The sequence below is a fragment of the Macaca mulatta genome, chromosome 4 (assembly GCF_049350105.2).
Source record: "Macaca mulatta isolate MMU2019108-1 chromosome 4, T2T-MMU8v2.0, whole genome shotgun sequence".
NCBI lineage: Eukaryota > Metazoa > Chordata > Mammalia > Primates > Cercopithecidae > Macaca > Macaca mulatta.
In genome coordinates this window covers 106,417,489-106,442,359 of record NC_133409.1, presented here as the reverse complement: position 1 = coordinate 106,442,359, position 24,871 = coordinate 106,417,489, and the positions used below count along the sequence as shown (strand labels likewise).

Here is a 24,871-nt window from a genome sequence, read left to right as displayed (position 1 = left end):
CGTTGGTTCCTTATTCCCTAAAACAAGCTCTGGTCCATCAAAGGACTGTGGAAACGCAGCCATTATTGTTGGCAGAGTTTTACTTTTGTTTAATACGTTCTGAATGCCTACAGGAAAAATATCTGAGTTGTAGGTGGAATTCCAAGACCATTTATTTTATTTCTTTCTCTTCTTGCATGTACTCTACATGCAAATACCATTAATCATTTCTTAATTCATTGCTTTCCTTTCTGTTTCTCAACTCTATTCTGTTTTTATTGTTTTTCCAGGAGTCTTACCTCTCACTCTAATAGTATTTAGCTTCTAAGTACTCTTCTCAGGTTTTGTTTTTCATTTTTAAAAAAACTCTAGTTCTTTATGTAAGCCACCCTCTCATTCCATTTATTTTTGAATGACCTTTCTGTTCCAGAGAGCCATTGGCAATCTGAGTCCCATGAAAATAAGAAATGGTTTTTGACATGGGGTAGACACTGCTTGCAACTGTCTTAAAAAATGAAAGAAGCGGTGACCTATTTTCTGAGTTGTAAGTGATTTTTAAATTGCTCATGAAAATAGAAGAGTCTTGGCAGAAAAACCCGATTACTTCGAGTGCATAATGGTGAGAAAGCTTTTGTCTCATGGGATAGTTATCATATGAGATTATAATTCAGCTGTAGTTACTAGTGATCTGTATAGTGAAATGTAGGTTGATAACTTCAGTTCATTTTCCAGTAGAGAAATGTCCGAATTTAAGCAGGCCCCAAAGGGCTACGAGAAGCTGTGTCTTCTAAAAGAAGTGGGTTGAATGGGCATAACTGGCTTAGTCCTGGTTACCAACAGAATCACTTTCTTGAAGCCTGGTGTGACTTTTCATTTCCCCAATGTACATGTTGTATGTAGAGCTTACAGAATACTGACCAAGACTCAAGTGAACAAAAAAAGGAGGCAGGAAAAAGAAGAGATGTTCTGACCTAATAGATAAATAAACACATATTTTTAAACCTGCCCTGTTTAGATGTTGCAATAATTAATTTTAACGGTCTAATGAATACTTTCTTAATTTTTGTTTTAGGGATATATTGGTTGTATACAAATGAAAAAGTGAAATTATTCAAAATCTTCTTTCCCTCTCTTAATTGCTTTACAGGACATAAAAATTCAGAGAATTGGCAGCATTTTAATTCAACCCACACAATCCAGTTTTAATTTTAATTAAGCCCCAAAATATTTTTGAAAGCCTACTATATGCAAAGTATTATATGCAGTGCTGAAAAAAAATGCAAAGCTATTACAAGGCTCATGTGAGGAAAAAAGAAAAAATGAGAAAATGTATGTAGGCATTGTTTGTAAACTTTATAATATTTAAATGTCAGTTGTAATAATTATTATCATTATTATTAAACAGACATCCTGTCTCCTGGAACTCACAATCTTTTAGGGGATATAGATATCCAAATAATTAATACTGGGAAGGCTGAAGTGAGCATACAACCAAATTTTATGAGAATCAGAAAGGAGAACAAAGTTAATTCTATTTGGTAAAATCTGGAAGGTCTTCTTAGATGAGGCAGTGTATAGAGTACAGTTGAGCCTGGAACAACGTGGGGTTAGGAGTGCCAACACCCTGTGCAGTCAAAAATTCACATATAACTTTTGACTTCCCAAAAACTTTAATAGCCTGCTGTTGACTACAAGCCTTACCAATAACATAAATAGTTGGATTAAGACATATTTTGTGTGCTATATGTATTATACACTGTATTCTTACAATAAAGTAAGCTAGAGAAAAGAGAATGTTACTAAGAAAATCATAAGGAAAAGAAAAATATATTTACATTTATTGAGTGGATATGGATCATCATAAAGGCCTTCATCTTTGTCATCATGTTGACTAGGCTGAAAAGGAGAAAGAGAAGAAGTTGATCTCACTGTCTCAGTAGTGGTGGAGGCAGAAGACATGAAGGAGGTGAAAGAGGAGGCAAGAGAGGCAGGTCACACTCAGTGTAACTTTACAGAAATCCTTTGTAATTTCTGTCTAACTTTTTTGCTTTTTCATTTCTCTAAAAATGTTTCTATCTGGTACCAATCCTTCTTCAACCATTTATTTTAGTCTCAGTGCCTCTATCATAGAAGGGTCTAGGCTGTAAAAGAAGGCAAAAGCAGTCTTGAATAATCGGAACCCTTCTGCAAGATTGTCTAATGTCAATTTATTTCCTGGCATTGCTCCTTCTATATCTTCTTCCTCGTAATCTGTCACAGGTTTGGAAGCACTCATCTCCATCAAATCATCTTTTAATTCCTCTACTGTGATATCTATTAGCTCTTGATTTTCTTTAAGATCTGTATCTTGAAACCCTTCCCCCCAACCTTTTTTGTCATATCCACAATCGCTTTCATGATTTCCTTGATTGGCTCTGTGATAAATCCTGTGAAGTCATGTACAACATCTGGATGCAGTTTTCTTCACCAGGAATTTATTGTTTCAGGTTCGATGGCTTTTATGTTTTTTCTATAATAACAATGGCATCCTCAATGGTGTAATCTTTCCAAACTTTCATGATGTTCTCCATGTCAGGGTTCTCTTCCACAGTGTTGATAATCCTTTCCCCATAGAGTACTGTGTGTAATGAGCCTTAAATGTCCTTATGACCCCCTGGATTTAGAGATGTTGTGTTTGGGGGGTGAGTAGACCACTTTGATGCCTTTGGCATTGAACTCATGGGGTTCTGGGTGACCAGGGGCATTGTTCAATTTGTCCCCTATCAAAAGAACTTTAAAAGGTAGTCTCCTACTGGCAAGGTGCTTCTTGACTTCAGGAAAAAACATCAACGGAACCAATCCAGAAAAAGATTTTCAGTGTGAAGGCCTTATTGTTGTACAAACAAAAGACTAGCAGCTGATGTTTATCTTTTCCCTTCAAATCTTGGGGGTTAGCAGCTTTATAGGTAAAGGCAGTCTTGATCAGGAACCTGACTCTATTTGCATAAAACAGTAGAGTTAGCCTATCCATTCCTGCCTTCAATCCTGGTGCTCACTTGTCTTCCTTACTAATTAATGTCCTTCATGGCATTTTTTCAAAATAGGGCACTTTAGTCTGCATTAAAAACAGGTTCAAGCAAATACCTTTTCTCCTTAATGATTTTCTTAATGTTTCTGGGGACTCATCTGCAGCCTCTTGGTCAGCAGAAGTTGCTTCTCCTGTTATCTTCACTTTTTAAAAGCCAAACTTTTTTTTTAATTATCAAACCATCCCTTGCTGACATTAAACTCTCTAGATTTAGATCCTTCACTTTATTTTCCATTTTTCTCATATAAATGATCTTACTTTGTCTTGAATCATATTTGAGCTGATAGGTATGCCTTTCTTATAACAACGCTGCACCCACATAAAAGCTGCATTTTCAAAACGAGATAAAAAATACTTCACAAAAAGTGCAAAGTTGTTATGCTGTTGGCATAGCTGCAGTGACAGTTTCACAAGTGTCTCCTCCTCCTCCTCCTCTTCCTCCTCCTCCTCCTCCTCCTCCTCCTCCTCCTCCTCCTCCTCCTCCTCCTCCTCCTCCTCCTTCTTCTTCTTCTTCTTCTTCTTCTTCTTCTTCTTCTTCTTCTTCTTCTCCTCCTCCTCCTCCTCCTCCTCCTCCTTCTCCTTCTTCTTCTTTTCTTCTTCTTCTTTTTCTTACAGTGATTCTTTTGCTGGATTTATCTTGAATTGGCTGGCAACCACAAGGGCAGACCTTAATCTATGGTATCTATATCAAGCAATTCAACGTTTTCTTATAATGCCACTTTTCTCTGCTTCTTGGGAGCACTACCAGCATCACTAGTGGCACTTCATATTAGTCCCATGGTATTATTCAAGGTTTATGGTATTGCACTAACCACAGTTTAAAAATATGCAAAAACTGTGAGGGATCACTTTTTATTGGGATATGCAGTTTACTGGAAAGATGAACCACTCATGTGGAGATGATTAGCATCACATGATGTTTTAAGCAGACACAACCCTTGAGCTCACCACAGTGGCAAGAGGAGATGGCTATGAAGTTATTACAGTAGTAGAGTATATACTACAGTTAATTTATGTAATTATGATTTAATGCTGCATCTTTACATTTGTTTACATTTCTCTCAACTGCAAAAGGCACCCTGTGAGGCTGTATGTGCATAAGTTTTGATAAATCTTGACTTTTTAATATAAGATCTGTGTAGGTTTTAAGGTAGTAAGTCACTAGTAGAATAATATTTACTAACATTTTATGCATTCATGACATATCTTTTTCTTAATTTTTTCAATATTTGTGGCTGCAAGACTCATCTGTTTTTTTCCAAATTGTCACAAATCTCCAAAAATTTTTGCAATAGATTTATTGAAAAAAATCTGCATATAAGCGGACCCAGGCACTTCAATACTGTGTTGTTTGAGTCAACTGTATCTATTTTATAGAAAATAGAAGTATGCTGATTGTCTCAAAATTTTACTCATTTACTTGTTTTCATATTTCATCAACATCGGTTTTAAAATGTACCCAATTGAGACACAAAGAATTATTTTTCTGAGTACTTTTTATAAAAGTGCCAAGTTGTTTACCTTCATAATGCTCCTTCTCACAAATTGAAGCCAGAAGAGTTTTAAGGATGTGTATTTGTGTTCATTCTGAAGATATTTTGAACTAGTGGGTATACCTCTACTTGTAGAAGGACTACAATCATATTTTTTTCCATGGGCTTAAAAACAAAAAGAAACGTTGACAAGAAACACTTTCTGGCCCTGCACTCATTTTCCTGTTCTGCACTTGTGCTCTGTTGCCTTCATTAAAGAGAAAAACTCACCAGTCACAACCTCCTCCTCATCATCATTGGAGGCGGATCAAATTTGCTCCCTACCTTGGTTCACAGGAAATGGCTGTAGAGGACTGTAGAGCACAGAGGTTAAGAGTGAGGGTCTGGACAAATCAGCTACTTCTTCTTTAAAGCCAACTAACAAAAAGCCAACTTGGCTTTCAATGGAGTTGAAACAGCCTTCTGTTGGAAGACGATACCATCTAGGACTGTCATTGTTAGAAAGGAGAAGTCAGTGCTTGACTTAAAAGCTTCAAAGGATAGGCTAACTCTCTTGTTGGGAGTTAATGCAACTGGTGACTTTAAAGGGAAGCCAGTGCTCATTTGCCATTCCAAAAATGCTAAAGTCCTTAAGGATTATGTTAAATCAGTTCTGCCTGGGTTCTATCAATGGAACAACAAAGCCTGGATGACAGCAAATCTGTTTACAGCATGGTTTATCGAATACTTTAAGCCCACTGTTGAGACCTACTGCTCAGAAAACAAGACTCCTTTCAAAATATTATTACCTGGTCACCAAAAGGCTCTGACGAAAATACACAAAGAGGTGAATGTTGTTTTCATGCCTGCTAACACAACATCCATTCTGCAGCCCATGAATCAAGTAGTAGTTTTGACTTTCAAGTCTTATTATTTAAGAAATACATTTCATAAGACTATATCTGCCATACCTGTTGGATTCGGGCAAAGTACATTGAAAACCTCTTGGAAGAGGTTCACCATTCTAGATGCCATTAAGAACATTTGTGACTCATGGGAGGAGGTAAAAATATCAACATTTGCAGGAGTTTGGAAGAAGTTGATTCCAGTCCTCACTGATGACTTTGAGGGGTTCAAGACTTCAATGGAAGAAGTAACTGAAGATTTGATGGAAATAGCAAAGTCATTAGAATTAAAAGTGGAGCCTAAAGATGTGACTTAATTGCTGCAATCTCATAAGAAATCATGAATGGATAAGCAGTTGCTTCTTATGGATGAGCAAGTGGTTTCTTGAGATGGAATCTACTCCGAATGAAGATGCTGTGATCATTGTTGAAATGGCAACAGAATTTGGAATATCACATGAACTTATAATCAAACAGTGGTAGGGTTTGAGAGGATTGACTTCAGTTTTGAAAGTTCTATTGTGAATAAATGCTATAAAACAGCATCACATGCTACAGATACATTTTTTGTAAAACAAAAAAGTCAATCAATGCAGCCAACTTCACTGATGTCTTATTTTAAGAAATTGCCACAGCAACCTCCTCCATGAACATTCAGCAGTTATGAGCATCAAGGCAAGAATCTCCACCAGCAAAAAAAATTTACAATTTGTTGAAGGCTCAGATGATGGTTAGAATTTTTTAGCCATAAAGTACTTTTAAATTACTGTATGCAAATTATTTTTAGACATAATGCTATTGCACAATTAATAGACTACAGTATATTATAAACATACATTTTATACATTTAGGGAACCAAAAAAAATGTGTAACTCCCTTTATTGCAATTTATTGAGGTGGTCTAGAACCAAACCTGCAGTATATCCAAGGTATGCTTGTATTTCTGATATAAGTTACATTCCTTAGCCCAGAGAGTACTTCCCTATGTGCATGATTTGGAATAAACTTTCAGTCAGTCTTTAATTTCTGAAGACATACAATTCACAAAGTCATAGCTTCAGGTGTGAAAGAAAAAGATAAAGATATACCTTAAACTTTGAGGTCTGTTTCATAGCTTAAGAAATAAAGTGCTGTGTCTTCTTTATTACAAGACACAGAAATTCATTAAATTTTGTTTTTCAATTCTCTTACAAGCAAATTCTTTATGTGCTAAGTATATATTTAATTATATATTTTACAAGCGTTAGCTATAGCATTTGAGATCCCTTGTAGTTGTTTAGTGTTACTATTGATAGGAGTAAAGCTACAATATTTCATTTAAAATAAGACGTCATCAGTTTTAAGACAATCCTGAATTCTGCCATGTGAAATATTTTAAAAAGTAAATCTTAGAATCAGTGACATGATAATTTATCAGCATTTTAATGATACTTACTAGTATAAAATATAATCTATAGTCTGTAAAGCCCAGAGATAGAGGAATTTGTAAAACTAGATGGATTAGCATCTGGAATTAAAGATATTAAAGACTTTCAGTTCTAAAAGCATAAAAAACATTTTATGTTTTATGCACATGGCTATGCGCATCAAATAATTATTACAGAGACCCACAAATCTTTATCCTTATACTTGTCAGAGACTTTAAGATGTTAATAGCTGAAAGTAAAAATAAGCATTCTTAAAGGAATTGAGTTAATCAACAGCTAATTAATTGCCCTTACCAAGCCCCCAGAACCACCAAAGGGAAGGAAATCAAGCGTCTGTCTTCTTCTGTTCTTGAACTTCCCAGGTTCACCCTTTAATTTATCATAGAAGGGGCAAATTTACCAATGTCCAATAAAGTGTTAGGTATAGGCAATGTGGGTCTCTATAACTTTTGAAGATGACTGTATTTTTATTTAATTTTAGTATCTCACCACAATTCATGCTGCTTTCAAAATTTAATCACCTCCCCAAATCCTGTGGCCTCTCTTTATCACTTATTCATTCACCAAGAATGATGGAACATTGATTCTGTGACAGACAGTCACCTAGGAAGTGGGGATAAAATAATAAATTTTCTCTTACCCTCAAGTGAGCAGTTTTACAGAGCAGACAGTTTCAGTCACACTATAATTGCACTTCTATAGTTTGTCTATTTCACAGTAATATGAAATAATGGCCCAAAGGAGGAGATAATGATCTCTGCTTTCAGAGTCAATAGGAGGAGCTACAGCAGCTGAGTCTTGAGAATGAAAAGGAAGGAATTTAGCAGGGCTGTAAGGGGAAGGGATGATGGTAGCACTTCAGGCAAAGTCAATAGCATGGGCACATTTTGTTTTCATGTTTGTCTCATCTACCAGACCTTCTAGAGTGAAGACCTCAAACTTTAGTAATGCCATTGTCAAGCCAGTGAAAGACAATGTTTAGCAAGTATGTTTTTTTGTTTGTTTGTTTTGTTTTGTTTCCAGTAAAAATAAGATGAGAGATCAGGTGTAGAGAATATTGAGAATAGTCAGAAAATAGGTCAGTGGTTCTCAAACTTTGGTAAGCATGAGAATCACTCAGGGTGCTTGTTCCTAAGCACCACTCTCAGAATTTTTGCTTCAGTAGGTCTGGAGTGGAGGCAAAAAAATTGCATTTTTAATAAGCCCTACCCTTAGTCCCATGACCCTGACACAGGCAGTCCACAGAGCACAGAGGTATATAGGGGAAAAGGAATTTATGGATACTTATGTCCTGGTTCTTATCAACCACCTGCAGCTCAGCAAATATACCTTGAGGTGCACTCCACATCACCCATCAAAAGCTTTGTAATCAAGGTTAACCTGTGTGGCTCAGACCTGTAAGTTAATTTTCTAGCTAATATGCTGAGAGAAAAATAAATCTGCCTCCTAAGACTTAACAGGTCTTCTAGATTTTAAAATATTAGCATGTTTTTCAAGTGTGGTGAAGCTGAAAGTACTTTAAAAGCTCCAGGATTAGTCACTTCTCTTAAAAAAAAAAAAAGTTTGCAATGGTACAATACTTACCTTGCAAGATGAAAATTTCCACCTGAGACTTTTTTTTCTATATTTTATAATCATTGATGAGAATTGATGCCAACTCTACCTTTTTTAGACATTGACTGAAACATTTTAAAGCTGAGTTGAAAATAATCCTGGGCACGCCTTTAACACCCACTTGCTCTAATTTAACTCCATTTGTCTTTCCCTTACTTACTCTTTATTTTCTTGAGCATTCCAGCTGTTAGCATTAAATCTAATTTTTGTATGTCAGCCCATGTCAAAGCAAGCCTTAATCCTTTTAATGTGAACCTATCACCAGCTCAAGGCTGCTTTATATAATCAGATATAACCACATTTCCAACCCTGAGGGCATGGAGTGTGATTATGTACGCATGCATGCTAGAGCTTCCCCGCAATGCTACTTGGTGTAGACTGGAATTCTATATGGGGTGGGTCAGGATTTAATCCCAACCAACGTACTTGGTTTACATAAATAGAAAAAGGCTTTGTTATAAGGTGGGAGCGCTGCAGAAGTATTGGAAAGAGGATTGGCTATCATATTGTCCTGTATATGTTTTAGTCTAAGAGAGATTAAAATGTTATGGACAAAGGTATACAGTTAATGACAGAAGTGTTGAAATGGGAACCAAACAGGAAATCTTAAGGTCTATAGCCTAACCCGTGCTTTGTCCCTGTGTCAATGGAGTTATATTATGTCATTTACTTTTTTTCTCCCTTGAGTGATTAACTCAAGCATTTCAAAGCAAAACAAAACAAAACAAAACAAAGCCACCCTACTGTTTGTATTCCTTTCATTTAGACAATTATTTGGGGGGTAAGGGGAGGTTGTAAAAGAGTCAACTGTGTTGTGAAAGTTTGGAATAATTATATTTTTTCTCTCCACTGGTTTCTGACAAGATATACCTCAAATTTAGAAAACTACTCATTGAAACAGGATGTTGTCATTGGCATTCCTGCATGGAAACAACTTGCAGTAAGGTACAGGTGACTTTCAAAAAATTCTACTAAGGCATTTAACTTTGTTATGTAATACACTGATAAAGAAATTCTGTCTGTTTATATGGATGATAAACATCATCACTAAATGCAGATAGATGTTATTGCCATTTTATTTTATATAAAATATATATTTGGTGTAATAGAATTAGAATTTTAGAAAGAGCTTGTATCTTAAGTAAAAGAAATGATAAATATCTTGTAAATAAGTGTGAAGAGACATTATCATAAACAAGTTTGAATGTCTAGTTAAATGTCCACCTTAAAAAGGCAATACATAGTGGAAAAGAATAAAAAAGAAAATTCTCTTTTATTCGTATTATGGATCTCAGCCCTGGGGTTAAAAGAATAAGTCATATTGTTTTTTTCCTAGAGTAGCTCAAGTCCTAAGGGGGAGGAATAACACAGAAAAATGTTAACTACAATGCTACAAGACAAGTAACTTCAAAGTCCTATGAGACCTTAAGGGGAGAGTAATTAATTGTGTTTTGGAAATTGGGAAAGGCTTCAAGGGGGATATAACGTTGAAACAAGAGCAGGTTCAATTTTTAAAGAGCCAAGCAGATGATTTTTTTAAGGTATAAATACAGCAGCATGACATTTCTTTTCTGAACATTAAAAAATATCTTTTTAAGGCTTGTTTAAAATAATATTTCTATAAAATAAACTTCTCACTTCCCATTTTCTCCAACTGAGATAACAAAGTCTCCCTTTTATTTTTATTCACTGCTTTGTTAGTTTTTCTATTAAGCTTGTTATATATACTTCATGATGATTTTTCCTGTATCACTTATTTGGGCAGAAACTTCTTGAAGAAATCTATGTCTACATTTCCCTCTAAAAGAATCACTTTATATTCTTATATATAATTCTCATTATTCTCTCTTTTTTCTTGTTTCTCCTTACACTTTTATTTTATTCTCTTTTTCATAATATTTCAGTACTAACCATAGAAAACTGGGAACAATAGTACACACTGATACCTTTATATATTTTTCTTTCTATACACGCTTCCCCTGCATAAAGACACTGATTACAAATGCTATAATTTTCATTTACAAAGGGGAGAAAAGCTGGGGTTAAGGTATTTTGCAAGGATACAGGGGCACCTGTGATGAATATAGAAACAAAATCTCCTTGGTCAGTGGTCATTAGATCAATTGTTCAACATTTTCAATGTTGTCCTAGATTTGATGCCAGTCCCTCGACGATAGGTTTTGAAAAGAGGGTTCATGATCTGAGATCCCGAAAAGGAAAGAGTTAAAAGGAAGAGAATCTTAGAGGATTAGATTGATCTCTAGGGATTTGGAAACTAGGCAGAAGATCTGAAGATGAAAGGAAAGATTTGATTCTGTGCTAAATTACAAGTTTTGAAGGAAATTAGAGTGTAATTTTGTTCAGCTGTAGATAAGAATCCACAGCCTAAATTAGTAAAGTTCTTACAACTATTATCTTTTAAATCATAATTAAAAAGTATTTCTAAAACTATGTCAGTTGTGAACAATCACCTTGAGGTACATGTGTAATATGAAAAACTTGAGAAAGCACAGCAGTAGCAACCAGTGCATATTAAACATCAGTTGCAAAAGGGGAAGTCCAAAAGGCATGTCATTACATTACTGTATATCTTTTCTTCTCAGTCATGAGAAGAGGGAAAGGCATAAATCACTGCTGTCATGCTTTGTTTATTTTGGCCTCACCAAAGCATCAAAGTTCTGCTTAATGGGGTATCTGGTAGGGTGCCTTAGATTCTTCTTACCCTACTCCTGAGAGGAAATCTACATTTAAACAGGCCCCAAAGAGCAACATTTTGGTATCCCCTCTGGAACCATTTGTTATACTTGACCCTGACTCAGTCACTGGTAATACCCTCAACCCAGGTTAAATAAACTTGGCATATAGGCTAAGCCAATTAGTGTGTTGCTGTCCACTGGTTAGAATTTCCAGGAACAATCAACCCTGCTGGGAAAAAAAAGAGCATGGTTTTTCTTCCATTACCAAATACATACTTGATAAACCTGATTTCCAAGTGAATACCTGATTTCTCTCAGAGATATGCTTGTAGAAAGTTAGAGTGGGCTGGTGGTAAAAATGGAGAATTAAACACACATACTCAACTCCACATTCTCCCAGAAACTCTCAAAAAACTGTCAAGGGATTGAAGGGAAGAGAAAGTGGTTGGGGAAGTGGAAATGCTACAGGGCAAAGCGACGAGAGGGGAGAAGGTAGTCGAATATGAATGGTGGATGGTTGTGTGGTAACTGATGTAGCAGATCCATGAAATCTGAATAAAGCCATTAGTGGGAAAAATTTAGAAGCACAGTAATTGCCATTGAAGAACCTGCAAAGCTTCAGGGTTCTTGACCCCTGTTATTCTGGAAGTAGGATACAGGTGGGACTTAAGAAAAAAGGATTGGATGCAAGTCTGTATTAAAAATATCCATTTTACCTCTACTCCCTTTAGAAACCCCACTAAAATGACAGCCTAGGTTTCTGTTTGATTTGTCTTAAGAAATACACTCAAAATGACCCAAACCAAAACCAACCAACCAAACAAAAACATGTTTTTACATACTTTCTGTTAGAATCTTACTGGGTACTTTTTTTTTTTTTTTTAAACTATTGTAAATAGTACATTTTAAAATTTTTCTCTAGCTGTTTGTTGCTGCCATTAAAAATGCCACTGACTTTTAGTTATTAATCTTATATGGTAACTTTGCCAGAAACAACAAATTTATTGCATTATTTCCCCAAATGATGAATTATAATAATTCGGGCAGAATTCCTTCAGGTTTCCTATTTTGTAGAAAACCATGTTGTTTCTGAATAATAATAATTAACTTTCCAATCCTTATAGCATTTCTTTTTTTTTCCTTATTGCACTGGCTATGATATTTAATCCAATGTTGAATAGTAATAGTTATATTGTGAATGATTATAATGATTCACCATTGATTATAATGTTTGCTATAAAATTTCCATGCATAACTTTTTCAGGTTAAAGAAATTCATTTTTATGACTTGTCCACTGGGGTTTTGTATCAAAAATGATCATTAAATGTTATCAACTGTGTATTCTATACCTATTAAAATAATATTTTCTCCTTTAATATATTAACATGATACATTACTTAACAGATTTTGTAATGTTAAATCTAATGTTTATAATGTTAAAATTGCATTCCTACATTATATCCAACTTGGTAATTATATATCATCTTTTTTACATTGCTGAATTCAATTTATACTTTTCCTTTTTTAGAATTTTTTTGTCCGGGTGCCGTGGCTCATGCCTGTAATCCCAGCACTTCGACAGGCCGAGGTGGGTGGGATCACCTGAGGTCAGGAGTTCAAGACCAGCCTGGTCAACATGGGGAAACCCCATCTCTACTAAAAATACAAAAATTAGCCGGGCGTGGTGGCAGGCACCTGTAATCCCAGCTACTCAGGAGGCTGAGGCAGGAGGCAGAGGTGGCAGTGAGCGGAGATCATGCCGTTGTACTCCAGCCTAGGAGCAAAGAGCAAAACTCCATCTCAAAAAAAAAAAAAAAAAGACTTCTTTTTTTGTCCTTGCATTAATGAATAAGATTGGCCTGTTTTTCCCCTTTCTTTTACTCTCTTTACTTTTGATAATAAAATACATTAAATATGTAAGCTGAATTGGAAAACCTTCTCTTTTATTCTGTTAACTGGAGGTTCAGGTTTGGAGTTACCTTTCTTTGAATGTTTCTTTGAATGCTCCTGTAAAACTGCATGAATCTGCTGTTTTTCTCAAGGGAGAATTATGTACTACAGATAACCTTAGGATTTTTATTTCTTGACTAATTTTGAGTCAATTTTGGTAACTTTTAAAAGTATTTTGTTCATTTCACTTAATTTTTCAAATGTGTTAACATTAAAATTACTTATATTTTCTTGCCATTTTGATCTCTGCCGCCTCTTTAGTTACACCTTCTTATTCATTCCTAATCTTTTGTGCTGTCTCTTTTGTTTCCTTAATCGATCTCGCCTGAGGTTTGTCAATATCATTAGTTTTTCAAAGAATCATTTTTGGTTTTGTAGTATGAAGTTTTTTACTTTATGCTTTTCTGCTCTTGTCTCTATTATTTTATTTCTTCTTACTCCTACGTTTTCTAGGTTTATAATTGTGTGATACATAATGACATTTCAGTCAACAACAGAGTGCATATATGATGCCCTCCATAATATTATAATAGAGCTGAAAAATTCCTTTCCCACAGTGACTTCTTAGCATTGTAACATAACACATTATTCACTTGTTTGTGGTGATGCTAGTGTAAACAAACCCACTTTGCTGCCAGTCATGTATGAGTATAGCACATGCAATGATGTGTAGAACATAATACTTGGTGATAAAGGACTATGTTACTCATTTATGTGTTTACTGTACTGTATTTTTTATTACTATTTTAGAGCATATTCCTTCTACTTATGAAAAAAATGTTAACTGTAAAACAGCCTCAGGTAGGTCCTTCAGGAGGTGTTCCAGAAGGCATTGTTATCACAGGAGATGACAGTTCTTGCCCTGTCATGCATGTTATTGCCCTGAAGACCTTCCGATGGGACAAGATATGGAGGTGTAAGACAGTGATATTGATCATTTTGACCCTGTATAGGCTAGGCTAATGTGAATGTTTGTGTCTTATTTAACAAAAAAGTTACAAAAGTAAACCAAAAAAATTTTGAACAGAAAAAAGCTTATAGAATAAAAATATGAAGAAAAATATGTTTGTACAACTGTGCAATGTGTTTGTGTTTTAAGCTAATTGTTACTACAAAAGAGTAAAAAGGTTAAAAATAATTTAAAAATTGATAAAGTAAAAAAGTTACAGTAAGCTAAGATTCATTTATTATTGAAGAAAAATATTTAAAAATAAATTTAGTGTAGCCTAAGTATACTGTGTTTATAAAGTGGTATACAGTAATGTCCTAGGCCTTCACATTCATTCACCACTCACTCATTGACTCATCCAGAGAAACTTCCAGTCCTGCAAGCTCTATTCATGGTAAGTGCCCTAAACAAGTGTAGCATTTTAAAATCTTTTATACAGTAGCCTTGTAGTATAGTTTGAAGTCAGGTAGCCTGATGCCTCCAGCTTTGTTCTTTTGGCTTAGGATTGTCTTGGCAATGCGGGCTCTTTTTTGGTTCCATATGAACTTTAAAGTAGTTTTTTCCAATTCTATGAAGACAGTCATTGGTAGCTTGATGGGGATGGCATTGAATCTGAAAATTACCCAACCATCCCATTACTGGGTATATGCCCAAAGGATTGTAAATCATGCTGCTCTAAAGACACATGCACACGTATGTTTATTGTGGCACTATTCACAATAGCAAAGACTTGGAACCAACCCAAATGTCCATCAATGACAGACTGGATTAAGAAAATGTGACACATATACACCATGGAATACTATGCAGCCATAAAAAAGTTGAGTTCATGTCCTTTGCAGGGACATGGATTTAGCTGGAAACAATCATTCTCAGCAAACTATCGCAACAACAGAAAACCAAACACCGCAGGTTCTCACTCATAGGTGGGAATTGAACAATGAGAACACTTGGACACAGGAAGGGGAACATCACACACTGGGGCCTGTTGTGGGGTTGGGGGGAGGGGGGAGGGATAGCATTAGGAGATATACCTAATGTAAATGACGAGTTAATGGGTGCAGCACACCAACATGGCACATGTATACATATGTAACAAACCTGCACATTATGCATGTGTACCCTAAAATATAAAATATAATAAAAATAATAATAATAATAAAAAGAAAAAAATAAATGAAATCTTTTATACAGTATTTTTACTGTGTCTTTTCTGTATTTAGATATGTATAGATATACAAATACCATTGCAGTATGATTGCCTACAACATTGAGTACAGTAACATGCTGTACAGGTTGTAGCCTCTGAGCAATAGGCTATTCCATATAGCCTAGGTGTGTGTGTGCTTTATCATCCAGGCTTATGTAAGTACACCCTATGATGGTTGCACAATGACAAAATTGCCTAGCAATGCATTTCTCAGCATGTATCATCATCGAGTGAAGTGAAGAATGACTGACTTTTGCTCTTCTTTTTCTAACATCTTAAGATAAATGCTTAGGTAATCATGTTTTGATTTTTTTCCTAATACAAGAATTTTAGGCTTTAAGTTTCCCTATAAAGACTACTGGCTATGTTCCAAAAGTTTTGAAGGGTTTTATTTTTATTAATGTACAGATGCTTCTAGAATTGTTATTTATGCTAAATTTTTTATTCATGGTGGCTTCTTTGCATGTGTATTAATCATTTTTATTGTGAGTTCATAATATTTTATTTGAGGCCTGCAAATAAAATACATTTCTTCATAACAATAGTACCTGCGGCATTACCAACTTTCAAACTCAATATCTAGTTTAAATTTTTTTAGGCAATATCAATTTCAGTGGCAAAATGATGGGAATATGGCTTGTGGTTAAGACTTCTCAGGGGGGACTTATTTTCTTTATTTCTGCTCCATGCAAAGAGAAGGAATATCTTCCCTGCTGTGGGTCACATTCGTCTCTTGTTTACCCACTGTGAGTGTCACACTGTGAGTGGTCCTGGTTTCATGCAGGACCTACTTTCTCTACTCTCTGATCCTACTTTCTCTACTCTACTCTGGCACCTGGTTTGGCTTCTGTTCTTCAAACGTTTGCCAATTAAAACCCAGACTTCAGGCTATAATAATTGGCAGATATTCTCAAGGATAATGCAAGCTCTAGGGCTCAGCTAATCCTCATGGAATCATATTGTCTCATTGTTTGTTTCCTCTAGTTCCATTTCTTTACTTCCAGTTCAGCAATGTTCCAAAAAAAAAAAAAATTTAAGTATTTGCTTAATATTATTTTTCTTACTCCTGGAAGGATTTCTCTGCACATGTATTCTGCCATACTTTTGGAAACTAAAAACCCATTTTATGACACTTTTGGTTGAAATGTATTAAAAAAACACCCAGATCAGTTTGCTGTAACAAACTGTAAGCAGCAGAGACATAACTGGAAACTCAAGAAATATGATTTTTCTGTTTAGTTTAATTTGGCAGCTAAATCACATCCTCAAAGCCATAGATTCTTTCTGCCTCTTCATTCTGCCTGTCATGTAGGCCTCAATCCAAAGCAATCTATCTCCCTGACATGGTCACAAAATGGTACCAGTACCCACAGAACTGGATACTTTAAGTCCACAATTATGAAGAGAAGGAACCCTTCTCTAACCATCATATGAATTTTCTGACTCATATGGTTCCCAATGGGCAACCACTGAACCAAATCCTATAAGAGAAATGTCATGCTTTGATTAACTTACTCCTGAATTGCTTAAAACATATTCCTTGTTTAATATCTAATTCCTTCCTGAAACCTCTGTTGCTAAGTGCAAAAAATATTTTTTCATTTTAAAAGAAAAATTGTGATGCATTTAGTCCCAAATCAAGGTACTTGATAATTTTATATAACAGTTCAAATAAGTTTACACAATTTTTAAAAATCCAGTAATTTGAAAACAAAAATTCAAGTTTGGCTTAAAATAGAATATTCTAAGGGTTTACTGATTTATTCTTTGTCTTATTTTTGTGCCGTTTTCTTCATCTCTTGTTAAACCTTTTGGGACTTTGGTGATCTTGCTCTTAAACTACACTGAAAAATCACAGCATGCAAAATTAGTTTTGGGATAAAATCAAAACTAAGAAAATGAAAGCTTTGAAACATGTGGAAATAGTATAGGTTCACAACATACTAAGCATTGTGGAAGCTGCAAATCTTTTATCCCTTTTATTTGGCATGCATAAGCAAAGTCAATTTTTTGTGTTTTTCTAGACATTGCTCAAAATTCAAATTAGATTCATATGAAATTGTCTGACTAGAAAATGTTGTGTTGAGTAAATTGAACATGTCTGAGTAAATTGAATATGTCAATGTCAAAAATAATATTTATTATTTTAATTATTTATTATTCCTACTACTTCTATTTTTCATTTAGTGTGTTTTGGGGTAAAAAGGAAAAGCCTTACATAGAAAACAATGAATTGTCTGAAAATGATATGACTTTTCAAGAACCATTATAGCAAAAAGCAGAACATTTTATGGGATGTAGTTCTGTACTGTGGCAAAGGAGATGGGTTTACTTTGAGTAACTGATACTATTCAAGGCATGTCCTTGAAGATCAGTCTCCCCAAACTTCAGGGTCACTACACAATGGGGAAGAAAGAGAATGAATATCAATGAGATAATCATCATGCCCACTTCAGGCAGTTTTCTTGCAGTATTTATCTGGATCAAATTTAATCCACACTGAGATCCCACTCTCATCAATAATGGGACAATTAATGGGCCTGATCATTAGGGATCCCTCCCTCTCTCTATGTGATCATATAAATCCAGAAAACCCAGGCAGGTACTGGTTAGTCACAGCTGGTTGCAGGTATTGACGCTGTTCTTCTGCCCCCTAATGATGCTATCGAGCATTATCTTCTAATATTCATTAAGCACTCAGCTCTGGGTAGAGTCAGGAATGAACCCCTCAGTCATTCACCCCACCAACTCCAGACCTTCCGTCTGCTCACCAGACTCCAACATATAATGCTCAGCTTCCTTGTCTCACTCCTGACCCTCTTCCCATTCTGTTCTGTTTCTTCTTGTTAGCTGTCCTAAAGCTTAGCTTCCCATTTTCTACTGCATTTTTCATTTTTGAATAAAAACAGCTTTATTGAGATATGATTCACGTACCATAGTGTTGATCTATTTGCAATATACAGTTTAATGGCTTTCAGTATGTTCAGAGAGTTACGCAGCAATCTCCACAATCCATTTTAGAGCATATTTATCATCCCCAAAAGAAATTGCTTATGCATTAGCAGTTATTTCCCATTTTCCTTAAGTTTCCCCACCCTCTGAGGTAATAAGTAACTACTTATCTAATTTTCTGTTTTAATAGGTTTGTCCATTCTGGACATTTCATATAAATGGAGACATACAATATATACTCTTTTGAATTTGGCTTCTCTCAATGAGCATAATGACTCGCAGATCATTCATTCTATGGCATATATTAGAATGTAATTCTTTTTATGGCTGAGTAATGTTCCATTATATGAATATTCTACATTTTGTTTATTAATTCACCAATTGATAGACAGTTGAGTTTTTTTCAGTTTGGGGCTATTATGAATAATACTGTCATGAACTTTTATCTAAATGTCTTTGTGCGGATGTATGTTTTCTTTCTCTTGGGTAAATTCCTAAGAGTAGAATTGTTGAATTGTGTGTTAAGTTTCACTTTTTAAGAAACTGCCAAGTTGTTTTCCAAAGTGATTGTACTATTTTCTATTCCTACAAGCAATGTTATCAGGGTTCCAGTTTCTCCACATCCTTACCAAAACTTATTTGTCTTTTGAATTATAGCCATTATAGCAGGTGTGTAGTGATATGTACTGTATTTTTAAAATTTTGAAGGAACCCAGCTTGGCCAGGATCAGCTGGATAGGAATGGGGTGAAAAGGGGCAGCTTTGTCTTGTGCCAGTTCTTAGAGGAAAGGCTTTCGACTTTTCCCCATTCAGTAAGGTGTTAGCTGTGGGTTTATCATATATGACCTTTATTATGCTGAGGTATATTCCTTCTATGCCTAGTTTGTTGAGGGTTTTTTTTTTTATATCATGAAGAGACACTGAATTCTAACAAATGCTCTTTCTGTGTCTATTGAGATGATCATATTGTTTTTATCCTTTAGTCTGTCCCAGTGATGTTTCATGTTTACTGATTTGCATGTGTTAAATCATCCTTATATCCTTGGGATAAATTTCACTTGATTGTGGTGTATTATCTTTTTGATATGTTACTGAATTCAGTTTGCTAGTATTCTGTTGGTGATATTTGCATCTATGTTCATCAGGGATATTGGTTTATAGTTTTCTTTTGTCATTGTGTCCTTGTCTGGTTTTGGTAGCAAGGTAATGCTAGCCTCACAGAATGAGTTAGGGAGAATTCCATCCTCTTGAAATTTTTGGAATACTTTGGGGGAAATTGGTGTTAATTTTTCTTCATACATTTGGTAGAATTCAGCAGTGAAGTCGTTTGGTCCTGGGGCTTTTTTGTTGTCGTGGAAGACTTTTTACTACTGATTTAATCTCATTACTTATTAGTATGTTCAGGTTTTCTATTTCTTCCAGATTCCATCTTAGTAGGTTGCATATATCCAGGAATTTATTCATTTCCTCTAGATTTTCCAGTTTGTTAGCGTATAGTTGTTCATATGATATGTTCATGTCAAAGATCTCTGATGATCTTTTGTATTTTTGTGGAATCAGTTTTAGTATCTCCTTTTCATTCTGATTTTTAAAATTTGGGTCTTCTCTTTTCTTATTAGTCTAGCTAGTGGTTTATCAGTTTTATTTCTCTTTTTGAACAACCAACTTTTTGTTTCATTGGACCTTTATATTGTTTATTGCATCTATATTTTGTTTAATTCTTCTCTGATCTTTTTTTTTTTTTTTGAGACGGAGTCTTGCTCTGCCGCCCAGGCTGGGGTGCAGTGGCCGGATCTCAGCTCACTGCAAGCTCCGCCTCCCAGGTTTACGCCATTCTCCTGCCTCAGCCTCCCGAGTAGCTGGGACTACAGGCGCCCGCCACCTCGCCCGGCTAGTTTTTTATATTTTTTAGTAGAGACGGGGTTTCACCATGTTAGCCAGGATGGTCTCGATCTCCTGACCTCGTGATCCGCCCATCTCGGCCTCCCAAAGTGCTGGGATTACAGGCTTGAGCCACCGCGCCCGGCCTCTGATCTTTATTATTTCTTTTATTCCACTAATTTTGGGTTTGGCTTGTTCTTGCTTTCCTAGTTCCTAAAGTGTTTCATTAGATTGTTTGAAATCTTTCTACTTTTTTGATGTAGGTGTTTGTTTCTATAAACTTCCCTTTTAACATAGAGGTTTGGGCTTGTTGTGTTTCCATTTTTATTCGTTTCAATTTTTTAAAATTTTCTTCTCTCGCAGCCCCGGAGTCAAAGCCGGTTGCCCACCCAGTCCCGTCCCGCAGCAGCCTGCCTCCTCTTTTCTTTCAACGTGACAGATGCCACTGTGTCCTTCGCCATGGACTTCCTGGCAGGTGGAGTGGTCGCAGCCATCTTCAAGACGGCGATAGCACCCATCGACCAGGTCAAGCTGTTGCTGCAGCATGCCAGCAAACAGATCACCGCAGGTAAGTAATACAAGGGCATTATAGACTGTGTGGTCCATATTCCCAAGGAGCAGGGGAGTCCTGTCCTTCTGGCGCAGTAACCTGGCCAATGTCATCAGATACTTCCACATCCAGGCTCTCAACTTGGCCTTCAAAGATAAACACAAGCAGATCTTCCTGGGTGGGGTGGACAAGAGGACCCAGTTTTGACACTACTTTGCAGGGAATCTAGCATCAGGCGGTGCCGCTGGGGCCACATCCTTGTGTTTTGTGTACCCTCTTGATTTTGCCCCTACCCGTCTAGCAGCCGATGTGGGTGAAGCTGGAGCAAAAGGGAATTCCGAGGCCTTGGTGACTGCCTGGTTAAGATATGCAAATCTAATGGGATTAAGGGCCTGTACCAAGGCTTTAACGTGTCTGTGCAGGGTATTACCATCTACTGAGCTGCCTACTTCGGTATCTATGACACTAGAAACGGAATGCTTCCGGATCCCAAGAACACTCACATTGTCCTCAGCTGGATGATCGCACAGACTGCCACTGCCCTTGGTGGGTTGGCTTCCTATCCATTTGACACCGTTTGCCCCCACATGATGATGCAGTCAGGGCGCAAAGGAACTGACTTCATGTACACAGACATGCTTGACTACTAAAGAAGGTTGCTCCTGATGAAGGAGGCAAAGCTTTTCTCAAGGGTGCATGGTCCAGTGTTCTCAGAGGCATGGGTGGTGCTTTCGTGCTTGTCTTGTATGATTAAATCAAGAACCACACATAAGTTATTTCCTAGGATTTCCCCCCGCCGTGAACGGGTGTGTTGTATTATATAACATATGTTGAGCATTCTTGACAGACTCCTGGCCGTCAATTTATCAGTGGCAACTATTTATTCGTTGAAAATGAGAAGCAATAATATTCATCTGACCAGTTTTCTCTTAAAGCCATTTCCATGATGATGATGGTGATGATGACGGGACTCAATTATATTTTTTATTTCAGTCACTCCTGATACATAACAAATTTGGAGAAATAAAAAAAATCTAAAATTTAAAAAAATTCTTCTTAATTTTTTTTTCTTGACCCAGTGGTGGTTCAGGAGAATGTTGTCTAATTTCTGTGTATTTGCAGTTTCCAAAGTTCCTTTTTTAAATTAATTTCCAGTTTTAATTCACTGTAGTCTGAGAAGATAGTTGGTATAAATTTGATCTTTAAAAAAAATTGTTGGACTCATCTTGCGATCAAACATATGACCTGGAGAATGTTTCATGTGCCAAGAAGAAGAATGTATATTCTGTAGTTGTTGAATAAAATGTTCTGTAGGTGTCTGTTAGGTCTATTTGATCTAAAGTGAAATTTAAGTTCACTTTAGATTCAATGTTTATTTGTTAACTTTCTGTGTAGAATATCTGTCTAGTGTTGATGGAGGTTGAAGTCCCCAACTATTATTGCATTGAAGTCTACCTCTCCCTTTGGATAATGTTTGCTTTATACATCCGGGTGCTTCAGTGTTGGGTGCATATGTATTTAGAATTGTTATACTCTCTTGCTGAATCTACCCCTTTATCATTATCTCACTACCGTCCTTGTCTCTTTTTTACTGTTTTGACATAAAGTTTCTTTTATGTGATATAAGCATAGCAACTCCTGCTCACTTTTGGTTTCCATTTGTGTGGAAATTTTTTTTTAATTCCTTTGCTTTCAGTCTATATGTGTCTTTATGGATGGGATATGTCTATATATGTGTGTCTTTACGAGTATCTATCTTGTAGATAGCATACAATTGGATCATATGTTTTTGGACCCATTCAGCCAGTCTATATTTTATAAGTGGATAATTTAATCTGTTTACATTCAAGGTTATTATTGGTAAGTGAAGGCTTATTCCTGTAGTTTTGTTCATTGTTGTTTTGTATGTCCTTAGTTTCTTTCTTTCTCTTTTATTGCTTGTCATCATAGTTTGGTGGCTTTCTGTAGTGGTAACATGAGTCCTTTCTCTTCCTTGTTTGTGTGTTTCCTCTACCAGTGAGTTTTATATTTATATACTGGAAGTCCTCACCAGAGCAATCAGGCAAGAGAAGAAATAAAAGGTATCCAAATTGGAAAAGAAGAAGTCGAACTGTTTCTTTTTGCAGATGACATGATCTTTTACTTAGAAAAATCTGAAGACTCCACCAAAAAACTCTTAGACTTGATAATCAAATCAAATAAATTTGCAGGAAACAAAATAAATATACAAAAATCAGTAGCATTTTTATTTATCAATAATGAAATAGCTAAAAAGAGACCAAGAAGGCAATCTCATTTGCAATAGTTTAAAAATACCTAAAAATAAATTTAACCAAGGGGGTAAAAGATCTCTGCAAGGAAAACAACAAAACACTGATGAAAGGAATTGAAGACAGCTGAGTGTGATTGCTCATGCATGTAATCCCAACACTTTGGGAGGCTGAGGTGGGAGGATCTCTTGAGTCCAGGAGTTCAAGACCAGCCTAGAAAACATAGCAAAAGCCTCTCTCTCTCTAAAAAAAAAAAAAAAAAAAAAAAAAAAAAAAGTTGGGTATGGTGACACATGTCTATATAGACCTAGCCACTTGGGAGGTTAAGGCAGGAGAATTGCTTGAGCCCAGGAGTTTGAGGTTACAATGAGCTATGATCACACCACTGCACTGGAGCCTGAATGACACAGTGAGACCCTGTCTCTAAAGAAAAGAAGAGAAAAGAAATTGAAGATGACACAAACAAATGGAAAGACATCCCATGCTCTTGAATTAGAAGAATTATTATTAAAATGACCATACTACTGAAGGCAATCTACATATTCAACACAATTCTTATCAAAATACCAATGTCGTTTTTCACAGAAAGAAAAAAAAATCCTAAAATTTGTATGGAACCAAAAAAGACCCCGAGTAGCCAATGCAATTATGAACAAAGAGAACAAACCTGGAGGTGTCACACTAACTGACTTCAAAATATGTTACAAGGCTATAGTAACCAAATTAGCATGGTATTGGTATTAAAAACAGACACATAGACCAATGGAACAGCATACAGAACCCAGAAACAAATCCAGGTATTTACAGCCAACTATTTTCAACAAAGGTGCCAAGAACATACCCTGGAGAAAGGACATCCTCTTCAATAAATAGTGCTGGGAAAACTGGATACACATAAGCAAAAGAATGAACTAGACCTCTATCTCTCACCATATAAAAAAATCAACTCAAAATGTATTAAAGACCTAAACATAACACCTGAAAATAAAATATTACTAGGAGAAAACAATACTTCAAGATATTGGTCTATGCAAAGATTTTGTGACTAAGATCTCAAAAGCACAGGAAACAAAACCTAAGGTAGACAGATGGGACTATAATACACTAAAATGATTCTGCACAACAAAAGAAATCATAACCAGAGTGACAAGACAACCTGTTGAATGGGAGCAAATATTTGCAAACTATTCATCTGACAAGGGACTAATACCCAAAAAAGAAAACAAACTAAAACAACTCAACAGCAAGAAAGCATGTAATCCCATTAAAAAGTGGACAAAATACATGAAAAGATATTTCTCAAAAGAAGACATACATATATGTCTTCATAGATGTATGACATACATATATGTCAACAGGTATATTAAAAAGTTCAATATTACTAATCTAATCTTACCCTAGTTTGAATGGCTATTAGTATTAAAAAGACAAAAAATAACAGATGCTGATGAAGATGTAGAGGGAAAAAAGAACTTTTATACACTGTTGGTGGGAATGTAAATTAGTACAACCACTATGGAATATAGTATAGGAATTTCTTTAAAAACTAAAAATAGAACTACCATACAATCCAGCAATCCCATTACTGGGTATTTATCTAAAGGAAAGGAAATCAGTATATCAAAGAGATATCTGTACCCTCATGTTTACTGCAGTATAATTCACAATAGCAAAGATATGGAATCAACCTAAGTGTCTAACATCAGATAATGAATACAGAAAATGTGGTATATACCCACACTGGAGTACTATTTGACTAGAAAAAGGATGAAATTCTATAATTTGCAGCAATGTGGACAGAACTAGGGATCACTATGTTAAGTGAAATAAGCCAGGCACAGTAAGACAAAGATTGCATATTCTCATTCATATACTGGAGCTAAAAAAGTTGATCTTATAGAGGTAAAGAGTAGAATGATAGCTACCAGAGGCTGAGAAGAGTGTGTGG

At 35.7% G+C, this 24,871-nt stretch overlaps 1 pseudogene across 1 annotated transcript in view; it reads left to right on the top strand.

Moving 5' to 3' along the window:
• LOC106998006 (ADP/ATP translocase 2-like) overlaps positions 1-24,150 on the top strand; it is a 133,315-nt pseudogene extending 109,165 nt beyond the window's left edge. The window contains exon 2 of the transcript XR_003728909.2: positions 20,467-24,150. The product of XR_003728909.2 is annotated as an ADP/ATP translocase 2-like (transcript). The remainder of the gene's footprint in view (positions 1-20,466) is intronic.
• The last annotated feature ends 721 nt before the right edge of the window (positions 24,151-24,871 follow it).